This window comes from Schistocerca cancellata, chromosome 4, assembly GCF_023864275.1.
Source record: "Schistocerca cancellata isolate TAMUIC-IGC-003103 chromosome 4, iqSchCanc2.1, whole genome shotgun sequence".
Lineage (NCBI taxonomy): Eukaryota > Metazoa > Arthropoda > Insecta > Orthoptera > Acrididae > Schistocerca > Schistocerca cancellata.
This window is the reverse complement of record NC_064629.1, coordinates 162,051,205-162,075,635: the sequence shown is the minus strand read 5'-3', so window position 1 is coordinate 162,075,635 and position 24,431 is coordinate 162,051,205. Positions and strand designations below refer to the sequence as shown.

Genomic DNA, 24,431 nt, shown 5'->3' with positions numbered 1-24,431 from the left:
AAAAAAAAAGTCCTCGTAGTTCAAAATCAATGTGGAAAGATTTAACCATCTGAAGAAGGGCACTAGGTGCCTGAAACCGGAGAGGGAAATAAAGTTTCTTTTGTGCAACTGGTTGCTGATAATTTCACAAATAGAAATACAATTGCTGACGATGGATAAAATACTAAACTCTGAAAGAGTTACACAAAAATTTGAACTGAAACAAATGAAATTTATTTGCATGTATTAAACCTAGCCAAGGCCGTCGCTTATCTCTGGCACCACGTACAGCTAGATAATGCATGCTTTGCTCTGAGCCCTTCTTTTACCAAACAAGTCTAGCAACATCTACAGAGAAAAACAGGTAAAGGCCTAAGCAGAGTTCGACAGAAGCACACGGGACGCACTTTCGAGTACTTTGTGAGCTTACCAGAAAACTAGCTTGGCTGGTCACGAAGGGTCACCTACTCTCGACTTCTTATATACACAATGGAAACATCAAATGCGTCCCAGAGTGCACAAAACTTCTCCACCGTATGAGTGCCACTGGCTGACTCTTCGATTTCTCGAGCTCCAAACCACTCCAAGAATTTATTTAACATGAAGGCCTTTCAGTCAGTCAGAAGTGAGAGCAGAATGTATCCGTTTAGACTGGCCATTTCCTACTGTTACGCTTCTGTAATGTGCTGCCTCCTACCAGCACTCTCAGTAGTTTTTCTGCAACGTTGAAAACACCAACCGTCATGTGAAAACCACTCGATCTCGACCCGGTCTCGTATGCTCCGACCCCTACCCATTTAGGAGGGTTAGAGAAGATCAGGGAGTTACCTTCAGGATGCTGGAAATCTCTTTCCTCTGCAGCCGAAAACTGGTTGAGGTGACCACAAAAGCGAATGGAGCTTGCGTACAGGGACGGCCAGGTAACAATATGTCACAAGCACTTCTTAAGAAGCACCAGCGAATCACAGGGCGCTAATCTACTCAGACTGCCTAACTTTGCTATCAGTTTTCAATATTTGCTTGTATTAAATACTGACTTTCTCGTCTCAGTCCGACTTATCTCGATCTTAAGTTAATATCTTTGTCTTATAAACGTTATATTTAATTAATTTTAATTTTAATAATCAACAGCCTCAGTTGCACCGTTTACCTAGAATTTACCTAGGTTTGAGTCGGGATAACCCAACCTTCTTCAGAATTTCAGTAACTACCGTTTGTCCATAATGGACATCGTCAAGCTAAAACTACAAATCCATAAATTATCGTCAGACTATAAACTTATCTAAAACTGCATCGGCCCCAATTCGCGGCCGGCCGTGGTGGCCGTGCGGTTCTAGGCGCTACAGTCTGGAGCCGAGCGACAGCTACGGTCGCAGGTTCGAATCCTGCCTCGTGCATGGATGTGTGTGATGTCCTTAGGTTAGTTAGGTTTAATTAGTTCTAAGTTCTTGGGGCTGATGACCTCAGAAGTTAAGTCCCTTAGTGCTCAGAGCCATTTAAACCCAATTCGCGACCGCGACGCGGCAGCCACGAGTGCTGTACTGGAACTGACCGTAACGTCATGAGGCCCGCCTAAGCGGACACAATACCTTGCGCCTGCGCATAAACTGTATGACAGTTACTTGTTGGGACAAGACGCGAACTTAACTCCAGACCTTGAATTTACTAGTAAAGTGAAATAAAAGGTATAGCTGAGGAAAAGGGCGTATATGTTATCCTGTGCAGAACGTACTTAGATCGACTGTCTTAACATTTATGAAGTATTCATTGGTCATGGTATGAGAAAGACATCATGTGCTTACAAGGTATTGCCTATCTAGCAAAATTTTTGTGCTTAAGTACGAAGTTTAATCACCTAAAAGAACTTAGGAGTGGGAAGCATAATACAAACCCAACATCGTGATTATTATGACTTGGACTAGAAATGTTTAAGACGTAATTCTTAAGCACTTGCTTAGCTATGGTTACAACGCATGAACATCCCATTAACTTACCACACAAATGGTCATGATTGAACTTATGAGCAAGTCTACATTTAATCTCTAACATCCGGCAATACGGGCCATATAAAATAGATGGTCATTATTCAAGATTATTATATTTGACCTGAAATGGTCTAGGATCAAGTCAAAAACTAATGCACGTACCTGACTGAGCTTCTTGGCGAAGTTAAGGTTAGGAGTTGCAGAAACCACTATAGTAGGGGATAATGTGGCGGCAATGGGGTACTCGATTTGCCTTCATGGAGGTGATCCACACACATACTGCAAAAACTGTGTGTGGACCACTGTCATCATAATTCGGGCCTGGTGACCACTGCCATTGAACTTAGGGAATGACAGCGGAATTATGTTTAAAGCTAAAGTGTGACTTGGCGAACATCGCTCCAGTCAACACACTTAAAACTATTGACCGACGGAAGTCAATTATGCTCAAAGCTAAAGTGTGACTTGGCGAACGTCGCTCCGGTCAAAACACTTAAAATAAGTGGGGCCGAGGCAGTTTCAGATAAGTTTACAGTCTGACGATAATTTATGGATTTGTAGTTTTAGCTTGACGATGTCCACAATAGACAAACGGTAGTTACTGTTATTCTGAAGAAGGCTGGGTTATCCCGACTGAAACCTAGGTAAATTCTAGGTAAACGGTGTAACTGAGGCAGTTGATTATTAAAATTAAAATTAACTTTGCTATTAACACCGGGACGGCCTTTTTGTGACCTTGTTGATCGCAGGAGCCCACCTGTAACAATTTTCTGACTTTATATGTAATCTTTTTCGAGAATCTACGGTGCCTCTGATCTGTACTGGCACCGCTTGTCACTCGTGGCCCCCACCCTGCCCAGCAAAGGAAAAACAGAATCCAGCTGCCTAGCTTTCTTATTTTATTTTAATAGTTCCGCAGGAGGATTGTACCTTTACAACAATTATTTACGGAGCCTACAAGATAAAAAAGTCTACATCTACATCCATACTCCGCACGCCACCTGACGGTGTGTGGTGGAGGGTACCTTGAGTACCTCTATCGGTTCTCCCTTCTATTCCAGTCTCGTATTGTTCGTGGAAAGAAGGATTGTCGGTATGCCTCTGTGTGGGCTCTAAGCTCTCTGATTTTAGCCTCATGGTCTCTTCGCGACATCGCGACATATACGTAGGAGCGAGCAATATACTGCTTGACTCCTCGGTGAATTTATGTTCTCGAAACTTCAACAAAAGCCCGTACCGAGCTACTGAGCGTCTCTCCTGCAGAGTCTTCCACTGGAGTTTATCTCTCATCTCCGTAACGCTATCGCGATTACTAAATGATCCTGTAACGAAGCGCGCTGCTCTCCGTTGGATCTTCTCTATCTCTTCTATCAACCCTATCTGGTACGGATCCCACACTACTGAGCAGTATTCAAGCAGTGGGCGAGCAAGCGTCCTGTAACCTACTTCCTTTGTTTTCGGATTGCATTTCCTTAGGATTCTTCCAATGAAACTCAGTCTGGCATTTGCTTTACCGACGATCAACTTTACATGATCATTCATTTTAAATCACTCCTAATGCGTACTCCCAGATAATTTATGGAATTAACTGCTTCCAGTTGCTGACCTGCTATATTGTAGCTAAATGATATGGGATATTTCTTTCTATGTATTCGCAGCACATTACATTTGTCTACATTGAGATTCAATTGCCATTCCCTGCACCATGCGTCAATTCGCTGCAGATCCTCCTGCATTTCAGTGCAATTTTCCCTTGTTACTACCTCTCGATATACCACAGCATCATCCGCAAAAAGCCTCAGTGAACTTCCGATGTTATCCACTAGCTAATTTATATATATTGTGACTAGCAACGGTCCTACGACACTCCCCTGCGGCACACCTGAAATTACTCTTACTTCGGAAGACTTCTCTCCATTGAGAATGACATGCTGCGTTCTGTTATCTAGGAACTCTTCAATCCAATCACACAATTGGTCTGACAGTCCATATGCCCTTACTTTGTTCATTAAACGACTGTGGGGAACTGTATCGAACGCCTTGCGGAAGTCAAGAAACACAGTATCTACCTGGGAACCCGTGTCTATGGCCCTCTGAGTCTCGTGGGCGAATAGCGCGAGTTCGGTTTCACACGATCGTCTTTTTCGAAACCCATGCTGATTCCTACAGAGTAGATTTGTAGTCCCCAGAAAAGTCATTATACTCGAACATAATATGTGTTCCAAAATTCTACAACTATCGACGTTAGAGATATAGGTCTATAGTTCTGCACATCTGTTCGATGTCCCTTCTTGAAAACGGGGATGACCTGTGCGTGCCCTTTTCCAATCCTTTGGAACGCTACGCTCTTCTAGAGACCTACGGTATACCGCTGCAAGAAGGGGAGCAAGTTCCTTCGCGTACTCTGTGTAAAATCGAACTGGTATCCCATCAGGTCCAGAGGCCTTTCCTCTTTTGAGCGATTTTAATTGTTTCTCTATCCGTCTGTCGTCTATTTCGATATATACCATTTTGCCATCTGTGCGACAATCTAGAGAAGTAACTACAGTGCAGTCTTCCTCTGTGAAACAGACAAAAAGCTCTACTTTGCTATTTGGGTCAGTTGCTAGTGAATGTTCTCACATTACTAAATTGTAGAGATATTTTAAGGTTTGCGGTTATTTGAGAGCATTCCGCGACTTTTACTCGCAAATCTGCTGTCAGCAGGGCAAGTTTGCATAGTATTGCTTATTCCGGGAGAGACAGTGGGTCCAGTGTGTGCGCTGCTGTCGTCTGGAAAGCTCACTTGAGACCGGATGTCAGTCACGGGCTCTCAACGCGGCACGTGCAAACTGCACGCTGCCCGCGCCCGCTCTTCTGCACGCCTCTTCGCGTCGTAAAAACACCACCGTGGCACACTTTCGGCGCCGGAATTGAGGCAAACCTAAAACAGACACGGGTCCGAACTACGCAGAAGTGTTAGCGAAACCACGCGATTACTGTAATCTAAGATAGAGTTCATTCTAAAACTTTAGCGCAAGAAGTAATTTTATTATACACTGCCATCTGACTCCGGATGCATCTCTTTACAGCCGACCTCCAGTTGGACTGAACTCACTTGTTTGACGCACTGGTTACATTGTAAGATCAGAAATATCGCAATACACCTATGTAATGCGGAATTCAGCATTAGATGTTCCGAGAGACGGCTCAGCCAGTATAAAAAGAGGCGGAGAACATTTCATTGTCACTTGAAGCAGTAACAGCAGACTGGGCCGGTCGTTGTGAACGAGCGGTTCTAGGCGCTTCGGTCCGGAACCGCGCTGCTGCTACGGTCGCAGTTTCGAATCCTGCCTCGGGCATGGATGTGTGTGATGTTCTTAGGTTAGTTAGGTTTAAGTAGTTCTAAGTCTAGGGGACTGATGACCTTAGATGTTAAGTCCCATAGTGCTTAGAACCATTTGAACAGCAGACTGGGTCGGTCAGAAGAACTCAACGACTTGGAATGTGCGCTAGTCATAGGAAGTAACATAAGTAAAAACCCCATCAGTGACACTTCAACACTTCTGAAGTTGCCCAAGTCGGCTGTTGAAGATGTGATAGTGAAGTAGAAACGTGGAGGAATGACCGCGGCTAAACCAGAGACAGGCAGACCTCATGTACTGACGAACAAGATCGGAAGCACATTGCGAAGAGTGACCGTAAAAAATCGCATGAAATCAGCGAAAGGAATGTCAGTAGCTCAGGGTCTAGTAGTCAGTGTTGATGCCTCTAGACACTGGGGTCCGGAGGCGCTGCAATCCTGGACTGTGAGGCTGGTCCCGGCGGAGGTTCGACTCCTCCCTCGGGCATGGGTGTGCGTGTTTGTCCTTAGGATAATTTAGGTTAAATAGTGTGTAAGCTTAGGGACTGATGACCTTAGCAGTTAAGTCCCATAAGATTTCACACATATCTGAACACCTGTACTGGGGTCCGGGTTCGAATCTCGGCCAGGTCGAAGGTTTTCTCCTCTCTGGGATTGCGTGTTGTGTTCGGAATGAGATTTTAATTAAAACTGTGTGCCGGACCGAGAACTCGGGACACAGTTTTAATCTCCCAGGAAGTTTCATATCAGCGCACACCCCGCTGCAGAGTGAAAATCTCATTCTGGAAACATCCCCCAGGCTGTGGCTAGGCCATGTCTCTGCAATATTCTTTCTTACAGGAATGCTAGTTCTGCAAGGTTCGCAGAAGAGCTTCTGTGAAGTTTGGGAGGTAGGAAACGAGTTATTGGCAGAACTGAAGCTGTGAGGACGGGTCGTGAGTCGTGCTTGGGTGGTTCAGATGGTAGAGCAATTGCCCGCGAAAGGCAAAGGTCCCGAGTTCGAGTCTCGGTCTAGTACACAGTTTTAATCTGCCAGGAAGTTTCGTGTTGTGTTGTCATCATAATCGACGAGCAAGTTCCCGAAGTGGCGTCTAATATCAAGGCGGCCGAATTACTCCCGACAGGATCTTCCGGCCAATAATGCCATACTATCTTTCCATTCCAGCAGAAGAAATCACTCGTGACTGTGCGTAGGGTCCTCTAAAGAATGTGGTTCAATGGTCGAGCAGCTGTTCCGAACACACAAACTTCTGTATCCAACGCTAAACAGCGCTTCGGCTGGTATAAATAGACGCCACAGGCGAGTGGGTGACTGAAAACGAAAGATTTTGAGTGACGAATCACGCTGTATCCAGTGGAAATCCATTGGAAGAGTCTGGGTTTGGCGAATGGCTTGAGAAAATTAGCAGCCCTCATGTTTAGCGCCAACGGAGGAGGCTGTGTTGCAGCTTGAGGGTGTTTTCCATAGTTACGGTGTGTTCCACTTATAGTGCTTAAGAAAACGCTAAATGCGCAAGGATATGAACAGATCCGACAGCACTGTGTACGGTGTACAGTAGAGGAGCAGTTGGGAGACGATGATTGTTTGTGTCAGCATAACATTTCAGCCTGTCACAAAGCTGCATCTGCGAGGCAATGGTTTGTGGACAAAAAATTCATGAAATGGACTGACCCGACCTGAACCTAGTGAAACACTTTTGGGACGAGTTAGGACGTCGTCTTCACACCAGCGTCCAAAATCACTCACTATCTTCTCTTGTTTCTGCTCTTGAGGGATCATGGACGGCTATTTCTTCACAGACAACCAGACACCTCAATTAAATTGTCCCCAGCCGAGATCAAGCCCTGGACATACCCCATGTTAATGTCTACCATTAGGTGTCCGGATACTATTTTACTTACTGTTATCATCTATCACAGTTCACTGAAACGAGCTATTAAGAGAATAGAATTTCAAATCAAACAACTTTCAGCTGTCTAAATTGTTTATTTGAATGCACAGTGTCATGTTCCTTCCAAAGAACAGACACCACGCAAGTACAGCAGCTGTGGAACACTATATGTAAATTGAAGAGGGATCACTGCTATCAGCTGCAACGGGACATTAAGCGAAATCAGCGGCGACGAACGAAAATATGTACCGGACCGGGATTCGAACACAGGATCTCCTGCTTACTAAGCTTACCCAGGTTGGAAGGCAGGTGATGTTTGAAGTGATCGCTGTTTCAAAAACTACAGATACTAGGCGTTGAATGCTGGCTCCTATTTTGACTGGACCAAAGGTGGGAATCCTCCTACACGGCGGTCAGGGAGCCTGAAGATGGCGTAATACATCGCCGAAACTGGTAGCCCAATAAATGCTGAAAGGTATTAGATTTGACATTCTATAATGTACAGCCGAAGTCCCACAACCGTCTGTGATAAGATGTACATATAGAGCGTTAAGGTAATAGTTTAGAGCGCCGACTAATTTTTTCTGGACAAGCGAAGTGGACCATGCCCGTAGGATAAAGGAGAAAGATTAAAAACGAACTGTATGACAACGTTAAAACAAGAAGAGAGTGAAAATTTTCTCAGTTGTATCAACCGTTAAATTTCATCCTCATGTTCGACAAACAGCACCTGAAGATAACTATAGCGTCATGGCAGACTACGAATTAACGTTTCTGCCAGTGATGGAGTAAAAAGGCCATCAAGATCTTCGGCCATAATTATTCTTTGAAAGCTATTCATAGGACCAATGGAATACCACGAATTAATATGCTATTAATGAACAGTCCAGTTAGCTATGTTAGTGACGATATTTAAATACCACCAGTAAAATGACTGAGTGGATTAACTAGTAACTGTACATGAATGAAATACTGCTGTACGCTCCTTATTTTCCAACCGTGAAGATGACTGACACCAGACTAATGTGAACCTACGAGGAACAGCATAACAGAGCAAATTCCACGATTAAAAGTATGGAAAGGAAAGATTAAAGTTCGGTAACGATCGGCAACGGGTACTTTGGACACTGAAGAAAGCTCACCTGGATGCGAAGTTTGGTCCTTGTTTGAGGTACCATCACCGTAATCACCTGAAATGATTTAGCGGAAAAAACGTTAAGGCTTGCATCAGATTTGATAGATAGATTTTTAGGTGCCATTACTGCTAAATACGAGTCCATTGTCTTAACAATAACATTGTCTCGTTTAGTATCCGTCCAGCCCGCTTGTGCATTTAAGAAAAGTAGTGCCTCTCTGCCGCGAGAAATGCAGTCGAGATCCGGCGACACCGCAGCCTTGACAAAAGAGACACTGTCTCTTCAACAGGCCGTCTGTCTCTAAGAAATTGTTCATGGTTATAGTTTAACGCTATGCTTCTAGTTCCAGGCTTACGTTTTTCATCATGTATACTTACGTACGCGAAATTAGTCTTTAAGGCTTCTAAAACTCTTGAAGCTGGTAAGAAATAACGAATTCTTTGATAAACAGACACACCTATCTTGCAATTTTACATTAAAGCGAAACTAAAACGTCTGTGTATTAGTGCAACAATTTAGCATCATTGCAGTACGTAATTCTTTTCTTATCAAACATTTCAGCGTCTATTACGGGTCTTAATTATTTCACTAGCCTCAAGTACTATTTCCTGTATGCGACTTTACCAGTGACAGATGACAATCTGAAACCAATAGTAAACAAGAAGCAAGTTGTCACCAAGGACCTAATAGCAGAATATTTGTTGTAAATCCATATTTTTCGATACAATCACAAATAGAAACGCAGCAGTAAAGGGATAGAAAAATGTGTGTATTCTAATTTTGAGTTTACGAGTTCTAAGTGGGGATGTTATGCACTTGTATCTTATGGATGACTGGTATGTACGTGACGTCGGTTTCCCTTTTGTTTAAGTAAAAGCAGGAACAGAAATTGAACGAGATAAGAATGCATGATCTTTTTTAAAAAGCAATATGTTGCAGGTACAGGGATTAGTGGAAGCGTTTTACGGAAGGTCAGGAAGTTTTCAGTAGAAATTGCATATGCAGTTAGGCACGGCTTGATTACTAAACGTTTAAACGCCGGTTATAAGTATTTAATGCGACGTCTCTAAATGGACCAAAACACTGCCTTCCATGTTCAACCGGTAGCCTCTGTTAATGTCTCCCTGTAGGACCTTGAACCCGTACTCGCTTCGCGCCAGAGGTTGGTGCGTTACTCTGTCGATACGGCCCAGATTACTTATTGCCTGCGTGGATTGGCAATTCCGTGGAGGATGAACGCTTCGCGCAGATGACCTCAAACCAGCATCGACTTCCCAGTTCACTCTGTGAGTTCTCGAAATCTCAGGGAGCTCTTTCACACGTATGTTTCGCAAAAGTCACACAGTATCTTGATCATCAGGTGCCAGATCTGAAGACATTAACAAAGTAATCTAAGTGGTCTTAATCTCGCGCTTGTCCATGCCATTAAAACATGTTGTTAATCGCCAGGGCTCACGTTGTGAGCAACAGAATCCGAGACAGGAATTTCTGTGTGAAGAATCTGACGTCTGACGGACGTCAAGTTAGAAGAACGTCTTGTAAGAAATTGAATGTCGTCTAGAATAATTCTTCATTGCAATGTTCTAGAAACATTTAGAAAAAAGAATACAGGCATCGCTTGATATCTACAGACTGGAAGCTGTTAAGATCCATCCTACCTATAATCCAAAGACAAACAAGGGGAGGCCACGACGTTTGGAACGCGGATTTGGTGGTGGTTAGTGTTTAACGTCCCGTCGACAACGAGGTCATTAGAGACGGAGCGCAAGCTCGGGTTAGGGAAGGATTGGGAAGGAAATCAGCCGTGCCCTTTCAAAGGAACCATCCCGGCATTTGCCTGAAACGATTTAGGGAAATCACGGAAAACCTAAATGAGGATGGCCGGAGACGGGATTGAACCGTCGTCCTCCCGAATGCGAGTCCAGTGTGTTAACCACTGCGCCACCTCGCTCGGTGGAACGCGGATTTACTGCAAACTTCGTACACTCGTAGTACTCCATGAGGACAACAAAATGTGTGAGCAGTAGCGCGTACTTCTCAAGCGTTATTGAGAAAATCGCAAGATAATTTCGGTCTTCAAATATATACCTGCGCGTGGCCATTTTTGCCCTGAAGCTGCGGCAGCCGAGTGGTTAGCTTTCAGGCACCGTAATCGCTGGATCGAGTCCCGATGATCAGTTTTTTTTTAATTTTCAACACAGTCATTTTCTTTACTATTTATATTACAATTGATATAATGAGAAAAATACGTATAATCGGATGAACTTTTATTAAATTTATAATGTTATTTGGCAGTCTATAAAATTTTTATTATCACAAATAATATAATACTCATAACTTTATGTTTTCCATGTTTTGACGAAAAATACCAACCTGCAACTTGTAGACGTAATGTCGAAAACGACGATTAATTGTACATCTTTCGAAAGCCGTGTGTGCCGGTCAAAACTTGCAGGTAACAGGTAGTTACGGGCTCCTTCCAGGTATAAGGGACTTCTCAAATCACGGACAAGCATACATTTTCAGTATCACTTTATGCGTTTGGTCGTTTACTAGTCGATAGTTATGAATATTATATTATTTGTGATAGTAAAAATTTGTAGGCAGGCAAATAACATTGTAAATTTAATAAAAGTTCATCCGATTACACGTATTTTTCCCATTATATCAATTGTAATATAAATAGTAAAGAAAATGACTGTGTTGCCGGCCGGTGTGGCCGAGCGGTTCTAGGCGCTTCAGTCTGGAACCGCACGTTCGCTACGGTCGCAGGTTCGAATCCTGCCACGGGCATGGATGTGTGTGATGTCCTTAGATTAGTTAGGTTTAAGTAGTGCTAAGACCTAGGGGACTGATGACCTCAGATGTTAAGTCCCATAGTGCTCAGAGCCATTTTTTGAATGTGCTGAAAATAAAAAAGAGAAACTGACGAACGGGACTCGATCCATCGATCCAACATTTACGGGGCTTGAACGATAACCACTTGGCTGCCGCCGCTTCGTGGTAAAAATCGCTACGCGCAGGTATATATTTGACGATCGAAATTATCTTTGTTGTGTGATGTCCTTAGGTTAGTTAGGTATAAGTAGTTCTAAGTTCTAGGGGACTGATGACCATAGATGTTAAGTCCCATAGTGCTCAGAGCCATTTTTTTGAAATTATCTTCCGATTTTCTCAATAAGACTTGAGAAGGACGCGCCAGTGCTTACACATTTTGTTGTCCTCATGGAGTACTAGGAGTGTACGAAGTTTGCAGTAAATCCGCGTTCCAAACGTCGCGGCCTCCCCTTGTAAGTTTCAATAAATGATTATAAACCACAGTGATGAAAATAAAATTAACAGAACTTGTTGTAACGATTGAACTAGTGAGCAGGGAGGAAAGTAATAATACCAGAAAAATGTTAAAAAAGAATTCAGTACTACGAAATCGGTTTTCAAATGGAAACTGTAATAAAAATTTAAGTGAGTTTCTAGAGAGTATATTGGGTAGTAGTTTTAAAACGGCCAGTGTTAAGTACAGTCCATGATAAATTACGCCAAACGCTACGAATGTGTGGAACTCAAGGAGGGTACGAAATGCATAATTTAATGTACGATTAACACCTGACAGAAATGGTGTCGCGTATGATATATGCGGAAGCTAAACGCGAGATTATGTAGCTCTGGAAGGGACGGCCCGCAAAATTTCGGGAGCTAATATTTGCTAAGGATCCTGGAAACACTTTCTACCCCGTGTCGTATCTTTCACGTAAGGACCGTAAAGACAAGATAAGAGAAATAGGGCACGTACGGAAGCACATAAACAGTCGTTTCAGGCGCGGTACGTCACCGAGCACAAGGCGAATGAGAGTGAGCTTTGTTGGCACAAAACGCTCGCACTTACAAATGGAACGGCGGGAGCCCCACAGAAAAACAAGCGTGTCTGAATCATTGACCATTAGTTCCATGAATCAATACTTGACAGAGATACGGAAATAATCGGATTTTAGTTTAATTCTCAGCAACTACTTTATACCAATGATACCATTTGTGGTGTGCATACTGTAAGACCTTCGGTACACACACCATCAGATTATTTGACTTGTCGCTCTAACGAAGTAGGCAAGTGTCAGCAGTACGTCTCGTGGCCTTATTGTGGCGTGTTTATCTTCTGCTGTTAGGTCAGACGTTAGAAATGCCACTTGCACACTTAGAGTAGCAGATTGACGGTGACCAACTTTAAACAGAACTTGATTAATTTTCACACACATTTATTAAAATAATAAAAAGCATAGACATTACATAACTTGATTCTGGATGCTGTTTACAATTGACAGTCTGAAGTTCCTTTGGTCTTGGTACGTTAATCTTATTCTCACATATCTCTGATACTTGACAAAGTGTCTATACATTTCTCTTCATGACTATGTACAGGAATATGATAATCTTCTTAGGTGCAGACTGAAACTTGACTATAGACTGGTACAGACTAATGCAGACTGGTATAGACAAATGCAGATAAATGCAGACTCGTACAGACTAATGCAGACTGACCGATCAGAGGTCTGTACACTCGTTATAATACCTCGTGCATTCATGTATCACTGCGCGAGTGTGATCCGCGAGGAGAAAATGTTCTACGTTAGCAGCAGTCTCATTGGCTGCGTTATATATTAATACGCGGATCGGCAGAAGCAGAATTTGGTCCGTATCTAAGGCAGCGCCATCTCGTAGTGCGGAGACGGACGAGCGCTGCGCCTGCGCTGTTGTGCTTAGCGGGGCGCGCTAGTGGGAAAGTTGTGTACGTGCTGACTACATGGAACTATGTACACAACACCATTGTAAATATTTTAGGAATGTCAACATTCTCTGCCTGAACTGTTATAAGAACAGTCAATAGTAGTAATAATAATAATAATAATAATAATAATAATAGTAATGTTTCAAGGGTAACTGTTTGTCATTTCTAAAATATTGTAGGATTCTGTACGCAAGTAAATGAAAAACACTTCTGTATGTTTTCTAAGTTCACGTAGTTGTTCTTCAAAGATAGTCTTTGAATAAAGATTTTTGACCAGGGCCATACAAGGAATACGTAGCGATAAGGGTAATTATTAACTCTTCAGGGGTAAAGTACGTATTTTGTGTTGGAAGTTTTTAATTGACGTGTTACTTAATAATTGAATGCCTTTTGCAACACGACTAAGCCCTAGTATATGAGGGTTATTTGCGGTAGTAAATAACTGACGAAGTTGTACAACATGATCGTTCGAAACGAAAGTTACAGTTGCGTACTGAACTGAGACATTTAGCAATAAACAAAAAAATGGTTCAAATGGCTCTGAGCACTATGGGACTTAACATCTAAGGTCATCAGTCCCCTAGAACTTAGAACTACCTAAACCTAACTAACCTAAGGACATCACAGACATCCATGCCCGAGGCAGGATTCGAACCTGCGACCGTAGCGGTCGCGCGGTTCCAGACTTAAAGCAATAAACAACCATAGGTCTTTTACTTACTTTACTTACGCCATACAAAATGTCGACGTACAAGGTCGGCAGTTTTAGGTCTACGTGATTTCCCATCTACATCTGTATCTTCATTATTACTCTGCGATTCACACTTAATTTCTTGTCTGATGTTGAAAAGGTGTTTCAGCTGCGTGGTGTGGGATCCTTACCAGGTAGATTTAACAGAGTACATCGAGAAAATTCAAAGAAGGGCAGCACGTTTTGTGTTATCGAGAAATAGGGAACAGAGTGTAATGGTCATGATACAGGATTCTAGGTGGACAGCACTAATACAAAGGCGTTTCTCTTTGCGGCGGAATCTCGTCACGAAATTTCAGTCATCAACTTTCCCTCCAAATGCGAAAATATTTTGTTGACGCCAAACTATATAGGAACAAACGATCATCATAATAAAATTGTGGAAATCAGAGCTCGCACGGAAAGATATAGGTGTCCGTTTTTTCTGCATGCTGTTCGAGAGTGGAGTAATATAGAATTATTGTGAAGGTGATTCGACGAACCCTCTGTCAGGCACTTAAGTGTGATTTGCAGAGTAGCCATGTAGGTGCAGATGCAGATGTAAATACTGAACTAAGTTTACGGTGTAAAAAACACTATTTTCCTCGTCTCTGTTTGTTTATACTCCAAGCTCTAACACTTTAATGGCTACCTTTGCACTATGTAATACCTTTAGCTTATTCACTCTAGCGTCTTTCTGCATGCTCCTCAGTTGTCACCTGACAATGGTCAAATAACTAAATGTCAGTGGAGCGAAACACGGTTTGTATGCTTTCGTTCTTTATATATGAAATTATTCTACTACAAAATAATAGAAGTATTCATTATTATGGTTTCTGAAAGTAATGAAATAATTTATCGTCTGGCTAGTCGTTGTTACACACCAACAGGTGATATATTAGTTGAGTCAACAACTTACAGTGTGGATTAATGTGGTCCACAGTAGTGTGTTTATTTTAAATGAAAAGTACCCATCGTCTGTCACCACACACGGATGGGATGTCTGCGCACAATGGCCATGAAGCAGGAAACATGTAAGTTCCTGATAAGAAGAGGGCGACAGAATGCATAATTGTGTGAAACTGATGTATTCAGAGTTATTTCGTTAAGATTCCATTGTATACATTCTCAAACGTTATGTCACTGTCATCTTTTCAAATGTTCTCAAGAGTCTTTAAAATTAAATTGTTCAGTTTAAAATAGAGTAGCAGCAGTACCTCGATATATAGAAAGTTAATCCACACTCTTGCCACTTGGCCATTTTGAACGTAGTGTTTTTAAAAAAATAGTGTTTCGATACCTTGTAATTTGTTTCTGGCATCACGTGGCACCCGCCAGATGAAAGTTAATGTATTACTCTTCTAAATATTTCATTTTAAAGACAAAGATTTTAATAGAGAATTGGAAGGAACACTTTAATATTGCATAAAATATATTACTGGTAGCTTTGGAGCTGTTTACATCTACACTTTTGTCGGCTGCACAAAAGTACAGATGCTGCTCAAACAGCTTACAGATGGACTCTACATCAGCTGACTGGAGAGAATTGATAACAAGCGTTTCGCAAGGTCTTGTAATGGGCCCATTACTCTTCTTGCTCTGTGATAATGATCTACAATTTTATTTGAATAGGAATGAATAACCAGTCCTTTTCTGAGGTGATGCACGAGAAATGGATAAATTATTGGTGATACAAGTAGGCCTACTGCTATCAAGCCGAGTAACAAATATCAACAGAAACAGTAGTACGTTACGCTTTTTGACAGTCATTAACTAGTTTTTTACAAATCCGCCGGCCATAAGCTTATTTCCTAATAAAGAAAACCCAGGTCACCCATGTTTGTACGGCAGTAAATATCCGACTTCCCATTAACGCAGTGTAACAGACACAAATAACCAGATAAAAATTTTCTAGTGTCTTGGATGGAAGTGTAAGGTAGGAAAAACAGATAATGCTCATACTAAAAGTTTATCTTGAGCTGCTGTGCCACTATGACATTAGAATCACAAGTTAATGTACTTTGGATATTTTCATTCAATGATCTCCTATGCGATAATTTTTTGGCATAACTCTTAACTTAAACAAAAAATATTCATGGCACAGAGGTAAATAATTGGAATGCGTGGGTTTCACAAATGTACATATCGTAGGCTTCCGCTAGAAAAGAATAAAAAAAACACCGCAGTTGTACAGTACACTTATTCGCAGATGTGATTTGTTGTCAACAATCCACATTTGTTTGAGAGTTCACAAATACAGTACCTGGAGGAAAAATACCCTGGCAGTGAACTTAGCTTTGCTACATGAATGACTTAAATATGAAATTACAGAGCGTTTGGTGGTCTACCCATGAATATACATACATCGTTTAACTCTCGGCAGAAGTTCTTTTTTTTTATATTTTTTTTTTCAAATACAGAGTACAGATTTTTCTTCTTAACAACACCTTCTGTATCATTGAGTACGTATTCAATGAAAGTAAGCCATCACTTATAGACCTATAACTAGCCAGTAATTGTTAATAAGCTTGTGAAACATTTGATTAGTTGATACATTTTTACATTATTCATTGAAGATGTGTGTAGAACACGTAAATAACTAATTCATGAAAGAATTATTTTTGAACTAATTTCCGTTTGTTTCTGGAAGATATGTTATAATGGACATAGATGAAAAATCTAGCTCTTACCCCAAGTCAAGAAACTGGTTGACAAATTCAAGTAACAGAACGGGGCCAGCCAGAGCGAGAAGTAATCAATGAAAGTTTGTATGGCTGTCACTACATGATACATACGAGTATTATACTTTTTCATACGTGTTGGCAGTAAAATGACGTCTTGTGGCACTGATCAACACGTCAAAGACAGATAACTAATTGTAATTTCATATTGTAATACGGTATTTCAGTTATGAGTATTTTCAGAAGTTACGTTGCACACGATGTGTGAAGATTCACTATTTAACTCTTCGTCCGAAATTCGCGCTTTATCATTACAACAGTCGTGGAAGGTAAAACGATGAAATAACGAGACGTCAGTGTCAAAGAGTGAGACGTAGGTGCAAATTTTAGGCGATGGATATTGAACCAGAAGCTCACGTGCTCGCCACATATCCGATAGACAGCTAAGAGATGTGAGAGAGCATTCAACATGATACGCACAATTTCTCGCACGTCCTGCGGCTGTGACCGTAGGCTTGGGATTACTCTGTACGGCATTTTGGTGTGTACTATACGGGGCTACAGTAGTGTATTTTCGGTTCGGTTCCTCAGACTATTCATAGATGGATTAGTGTATGCTAGCGTAAAGCCTCAGTAACTTGTATGTGGGTAACGAGATGCTACTTTATGTGAAGCGTAAATGCCTCACTCGTAGGCCTTTTGTAAAATTCTTTCAAATTACGAGTGATACAGCTTTAACTAGGAGTCAAGATGCATACAAATAGGAAACTGTTGGCTGACGCAATGCCTCAGTGACCTATCTACTTTTCCGGTGACCAAGACGTCCGGGTCGGCCGGAGTGGCCGAGCGGTTCTAGGCACTACAGTCTGGAATCGCGCCACCGCTGCGGTCGCAGGTTCGAACTTGCCCCCCCCCCCCTTCTAACAGCCGTGTACCGCAAGTCTCTAGAGGAACGGAAGGTTCCAAATGTAGGGACTGATGACCTTAGCAGTTAAGTCCCATATGATTTCACACATTTGGTTCTAAATGATTGGAAAAGAGGACAGGTAGTTCCAGTTTTCAAGAAGGGTCGTCGAGCAGATGCGCAAAACTATAGGCCTATATCTCTGACATCGATCTGTTGTAGAATTTTAGAACATGTTTTTTGCTCGCGTATCGCACCATTTCTGGAAGCCCAGAATCTACGCTGTAGAAGTCAACATGGATTCCGGAAACAGCGATCGTGTGAGACCCAACTCACTTTATTTTTTCATGAGACCCAGAAAATATTAGATACAGGCTCCCAGGCAGATGCCAATTTCCTTGACTTCCGGAAGGCGTTCGATACAGTTACGCACTGTCACCTGATAAACAAAGTAAGAGCCTACGGAATATCAAACCAGCTCTGTGGCTGGATTGAAGAGTTTTTAGCAAACGGAACACAGCATGTTGTTCTCAATGGAAAAACGTCTATAGACGTTAAAGCAACCTCTGGCGTGCCACGGGGGAGTGTTATGGGACCATTGCTTTTCACAATATATATAAATGACCTAGTAAATAGTGTTGGAAGTTCCATGCGGCTTTTCGCGGATGATGCTGTAGTATACAGAGAAGTTGCAGCATTAGAAAATTGCAGCGAAATGCAGGAAGATCTGCAGCGGATAGGCACTTGGTGCAGGGAGTGGCAACTGACCATTAACATAGACAAATGTAATGTATTGCAAATACAAAGAAAGAAGGATCCTTTATTTTTAGATTATATGATAGCGGAACAAACACTGGTAGCAGTTACTTCTGTAAAATATCTGGGAGTATGAGTACAGAACGATTTGAAGTGGAATGATCATATAAAATTAATTGTTGGTAAGGCGGGTGCCAGGTTGAGATTCACTGGGAGAGTCAGTGTGGGATCCGTACCAGGTCGGGTTGACAGAGGAGATAGAGAAGATCCAAAGAAGAGCGGCTCTTTTCGTCACAGGGTTATTTGGTAAGCGTGATAGCGTTAAGGAGATGTTCAGCAAACTCAAGTGGCAGACTCTGCAAGAGAGGCGCTCTGTATCGCGGTGTAGCTTGCTGTCCAGGTTTCGAGAGGGTGCGTTTCTGGATGAGGTATCGAATATTTTGCTTTCCCCTACTTATACCTCCCGATGAGATCACGAATGTAAAATTAGAGAGATTCGAGCGCTCACGGAGGCTTTCCGGCAGTCGTTCTTCCCGCGAACTATACGCGACTGGAACACGAAAGGGAGGTAATGACAGTCGCAGGTAAGGTGCCCTCCGCCACACACCGTTGGGTGGCTTGCGGAGTATAAATGTAGATGTAGATGTAGAATCCTGCCTCGGGCATGGATGTGTGTGATGTCGTTAGGTTAGTTAGGTTTAAGTAGTTCTAAGTTCTAGGGGACTGATGACCTCAGCAGTTAAGTTCCATAGTGCTCATAGGCATTTGAACCATTTTGAAGACGTCCGGAAACGACAGACAACCGCCCTTCTCTACTTCCATCGTAAATTGGATATTCTCGTGTAGGGCTTTCAGAGGCTGCAATTATCGTGACAGCTCTTGTTCAACGTGTGGCCACACAAAATAAGTGTCATCTACGAATCACCAGAAGACTTTTAAGTTCGGCGAAATCCAGTACCCTCACTTCGAAGTGTTCCATAAAATAATTTTCTTCTGGAAGGAATGAGTTTGAAGAGACGGCATTCGATACCAAAAAACTTAAACCAAGAGTCCTTTGGCGATGTACAGGCTGATTCAGCAACCCCTACCGATGTCGTTTTATGCAAGGCGCAGTGTTATATGTGGTCTTCAAAAACCAGACGCGAGATTAAAATTCTCTCGCTTGCTACGCACAAACTATTAGTCCTATAGAAAAAAATGAACAGTGCTTTTTTGTGGGAAATTTAATGTAGTTAAATTTTTTACTGAGATAAATTTCCGCTGGAGGCCACGGTTTTGGAGTTATTCAAGAAGAAAGCACAAAAATTACCTTCAAATGCACACCACCCCCACAATCATTCCTCGCCAGTCAGAATTTTTAACTTTTTGTTTGTGACGCTCACACCTCTCGCTCTATGAAAATTTCCAACAACACGAACTATTGCCGATATTCGACCTTATTTGATCTCCGTTGATTACTCTATTACATCACCAACATAATTGGCTACTTCGTTAACCTTCTGGTGGTCGTAGTCAGAAGGCCTGACGAAAGCAGGGATGTATTTTATGCTGTTAAAATTCACGAAACCGTTAGGTAAAATTTACGCAACCGTCATTTGTACAATTCGTAAGTGAGCGGATAAGTCAGTGGCGTAATAACGCCAGTCAATGAAGACCAGAAAAGGTCGAACATGGGAAATAATTCGTGCGGTCAGGAATTTTATACGGTGGTAGGAGAGAGAGCTATTGAACATCATACCATAAATTCTGACCGGTGGGAGCTAAGTGTGGGAGTGGGGGTGCATTTGAAGGTCACTTTCGGAAGTTTTTATTTGATAACCAGAAAAATACGGCGTCTAGTGGAAACGCGTGCTAGTACAAAATTTAACTACAGAGTGGTCCATTGATAGTGACCGGGCCAATATCTCAAGAAATAAGCGTCAAACGAAAAAACTACAAAGAACGAAACTCGTCTAGCTTGAAGGGGGAAACCAGATGGCGTTATGGTTGGCCCGCTAGATGGCCCTGCCATAGGTCTAACGGATATCAACTGCGTTTTTTAAATTGGAACCCCCATTTTTATTACATATTCGTGTAGTACGTACAGAAATATGAATGTTTTAATTGGACCAGGTTTTTCGCTTTGTGATAGACGGCACTCTAATAGTCACAAACATATGGATCACAATTTTAGACGAACAGTTGGTAACAGGTAGATTTTTTTAAATTAAAATACAGAACGTAGGTACATTTGAACATTTTATTTCGGTTGTTCCAATGTGATACATGTACCTTTGTGAACTTATCATTTCTGAGAACGCATGCTGTTACAGCGTGATTACCTGTAACTACCCCATTAATGCAATAAATGCTCAAAATGATGTCCGTCAACCTCAATGCATTTGGCAATACGTGTAACGACATTCCTCTCAACAGCGAGTAGCTCGCTTTCCATAATGTTCGCACATGCATTGACAATGCGCTGACGCATGTTATCAGGCGTTGTCGGTGGACCACGTTAGCAAATATCCTTCAACTTCCCACACAGAAAGAAATCCGGGGACGTCAGATCCGGTGAACGTGCGGGCAGTTGTATGGCACTTCGACGACCAATCCACCTGCCATGAAATATGCTATTCAATACCGCTTCAACCGCACGCAAGTTATGTGACGGACATCCATCATGTTGGAAGTACATCGCCATTCTGTCATGCAGTGAAACATCTTGTAGTACCATCGGTAGAACATTATGTAGGAAATCAGCATACATTGCACCATTTAGATTGCCATCGATAAAAGGGAGGCCAATTATCCTTCCTCCCATAATGCCGCACCATACATTAACCCGCCAAGGTCGCTGATGTTCCACTTGTCGCAACCATCGTGGATTTTCCGTTGCCGTATAGTGCATATTATGCCGGTTTACGTTACCGCTGTTGGTGATTGACGCTTCGTCGCTAAATAGGACGCGTGCCAAAAATCTGTCATTGTCCCGTCATTTCTCTTGTGCCCAGTGGCAGAAATGTACACGACGTTCAAAGTCGTCGCCATGTAATTCCTGGTGCATAGAAATATGGTGCAATCGATTCTCAACACCGACGTTTTTGAGACTCCCGAATCTCGCACAATTTGTCTGCTACTGATGTGCGGATTCGGCGTGACAGCAGCTAAAACACCTACTTGGGCATCTTCATTTGTTGCAGGTCGTGGTTGACGTTTCACATGTGGCTGAACACTTCCTGTTTCCTAAATAACGTAACTACCCGGCGAACGGTCCGGACACTTGGATGATGTCGCCCAGGATACCGAGCAGCATACATAGCACATGGCCGTTGGGCATTTTGATCACAATAGCCATACATCAACACGGTATCGACTTTTTCCGCAATTGGTAAACGGTCCATTTTAACACGGGTAATGTATCACGAAGCAAATACCGTCCGCGCTGGCGGAATGTTACGTGATACCACGTACTTATACGTTTGTGACTGTTACAGCGCCATTTATCCCAAAGCGAAAAAAGTGGTCCAGCGAAAACATTCATTTTTCTTTACGTACTACACGAATATGTAATAAAAAATGGGGGTTCGTATTTAAAAAAAACGCGGTTGATATCCGTTTGGCCTATGGCAGCGCCATCTAGCGGGCCTACCATAGCGCCATCTGGTTTCCCCTCAAGCTAGACGAGTTTCGTTCTTTGTAGTTTTTTCGTTTGATGCTTATTTCGTGAGATATTTGGCCCGGTCATTATCAATGGACCACCCTGTATATTAAATTTCTTACAAAAAGCTCCTGTTCATTTTTACTAAACGACTAAAAGATTGTGCGTAGCGAGCGAGAGAATATGAAAATCTCGCGCACTGTTTTTGAGGTCCAGATATAACATTCCGGGTTGTATGAAATGGCATCAGTAAGGGCAGCTGCAGTGTGGTCGCACGTTGGAGAAGAGCCGTCGCGATATTTGCAGCAACTTAATTCAATCCACGATGGAAGTGGAGAAGGGCGTTTGCCTGCTGTTTCTGGACATTTTGGTCAGTCGGAAAGTAGATGGGTCATTCAAGCACTCAGTTTGCCGTAAGATCATACATTCAGAGCTGTATTTGCAGGCATCTAGCTGCCACAACCCTTCAAAAACTATGGGCGTCCTTCGAATGTTGGTTCACCTGGCGCATGATGTATGACAGAGACAGTCTTGCAAAGGAGCAAGAACATCTACAACCCGTGTTCAAAGATAATGGGTATTCCCCACATCAGATCAGCAAACTTTAAGGATGTAGAAACGTGCGCACACAAAAAAGATCGAGAGCCAAGAGGGATATTCAAGTCCAGGGCGTCCCTGCCGTGTGTGTGCAATATTTTGCCGAAATTAGGCGAAACCCTAAGGAAACACCTACAAAGACATGTGCGCTTTTCGCTTCGGTAAAAGCTGATCTGGGATTGCGGAAGTTTGGAATCTACATAATATCTAGCCAGTGTGGCAAAGCCTACATTAATTGACCAGACCACACGCGCGGTACGTGAATGGTGCATTGAAAATGTTCGTCACACTCGCTTTCGCAGCCCATTACGTCAGACATTGCAGAGCGTTGCATCTCCACTTGACAGTCTATGGATTATCCTGACATGCAAATCTCGGCTCCGACGGGATCCTTCTGCGATTCATTTATTATCAAATCTGTGGAAATACGTTTGGCGGAAAATCTTAATAATCGTGATGGCTGCTTTCAGATACAGAAGGCGTAGGATCCGCTGATTTCTTTAATGCCTTCGGGAAGAAAAAAAAAAAAAAAAAATTGCCCCTAATGACACGTCTGCCGGCAGTTAATTTTATTTATTTGATATCTCAATTTTAAATACGTCGGCCCGCAATCCGACAAAGAGTATGCATGGAATTTACCATTACGCAAGCACCTGCGTGCCATAAATGGAGCAGTATTCGCAGGGGGCGCTAAACTCGACAGAGGGGGTCATGCAGCGGTAACAGATGCGCAAACGCATCTGGTCCAAGTTTTTGTATAAACTTAATGACATGCATCAACAACCTACAGTCTAAGACACTCAACTGCAGATGGCTGAATGGTTGTCAGACGAAATATGGCAAGATGTCGACGTCATCCGGCTACAATCGCAAAACTTTATGGACTACCCATAGTTTTTGTGTTTTGTAATAGCTTAACGGTCAGAACTGTCAGTAGTAACAAATGTAATTAAGTTATAACATCAGCCAGCAGTGAAACAATACAATGTACATGATTGCTGTCAGCCGTGGTCACAAAAATGTACGGTTGCAAGAAGATGGCCACGTGGCAGTACCGAGAGACGCGACCATCGTGTTCGGCTTGGAGTTCTGGCGCATCGTACGGCATCTGCAGCAGGAATATGAGAAGCAGTTGACATCAAAGTGACACAATGAACTGTTACAAATTGTTATTTCGCGCGCATTCCATTGACCCCAAACCACCGTCATTTGCCGCTTCAGTAGGGTCAGGCGAGAGCTCATTTGAGGGCAGCGTGGAGGTCTACTGAAAGCTGGTTCTGCCTCGGTGTCAGTAATGTTTCTGTGACGGAGAGAAGGAGACCGGTTGAGAGCGTGCAAACACCCTGTCTGCGTGCTAGACACACCGGACCTACACCTGGAGTTATGGTCTAGGCAGCGATTTCGTGTGATAGCAAGAGCACTCTCGTTGTTATCCCGTGCAACCTGAATGCAAATTCATACGCCAGTCTGGTGACTCGATCTGCTGTACTGCCATTCATGAACAGTATTCCAAGGAGAGTTTTCCAACAGGATAACGGTCGCTCACATACCGCTGTTGTAATTCAACATGCTCTACAGATTGTCGACATGTTGCCTTGGCCTGCTCTATCATCTGGTCTGTCTCCAATGGAGCACATATGGGATGTCATCGGACAACTCCAGCGTCATCCATAAACAGCATTAACCGTCCCTGTATTGACAGTGCAAGTGCAACAGGCATGGAACTCCATCTCACAAACTTACGTCCAGTAACTGTAGAAAACAAAGCAGGCATGTGTGCGTGCTTGCATTCAACATTTTGTCTGTTACACTGGTTATTAATGTACCAGCATTCCACATTTGCAATGGCTTATCTCGCGTTTACGTTAACATGTGATCTTGCAATGTTCCTCACTTAAATACACTACTGGCCTTTAAAGTTGCTACACCACGAAGATGACGTGCTACAGACGCGAAATTTGACCGACAGGAAGAAGATGCTGTGATATGCAAATGATTAGCTTTCCAG

General features: G+C 42.7%; 1 protein-coding gene across 2 annotated transcripts in view; it reads left to right on the top strand.

Moving 5' to 3' along the window:
* Positions 1–24,431, top strand: part of LOC126184746 (excitatory amino acid transporter 1) — a 738,875-nt gene that overhangs the window by 44,805 nt on the left and 669,639 nt on the right. The gene's annotated exons all lie outside the window — the stretch shown is intronic.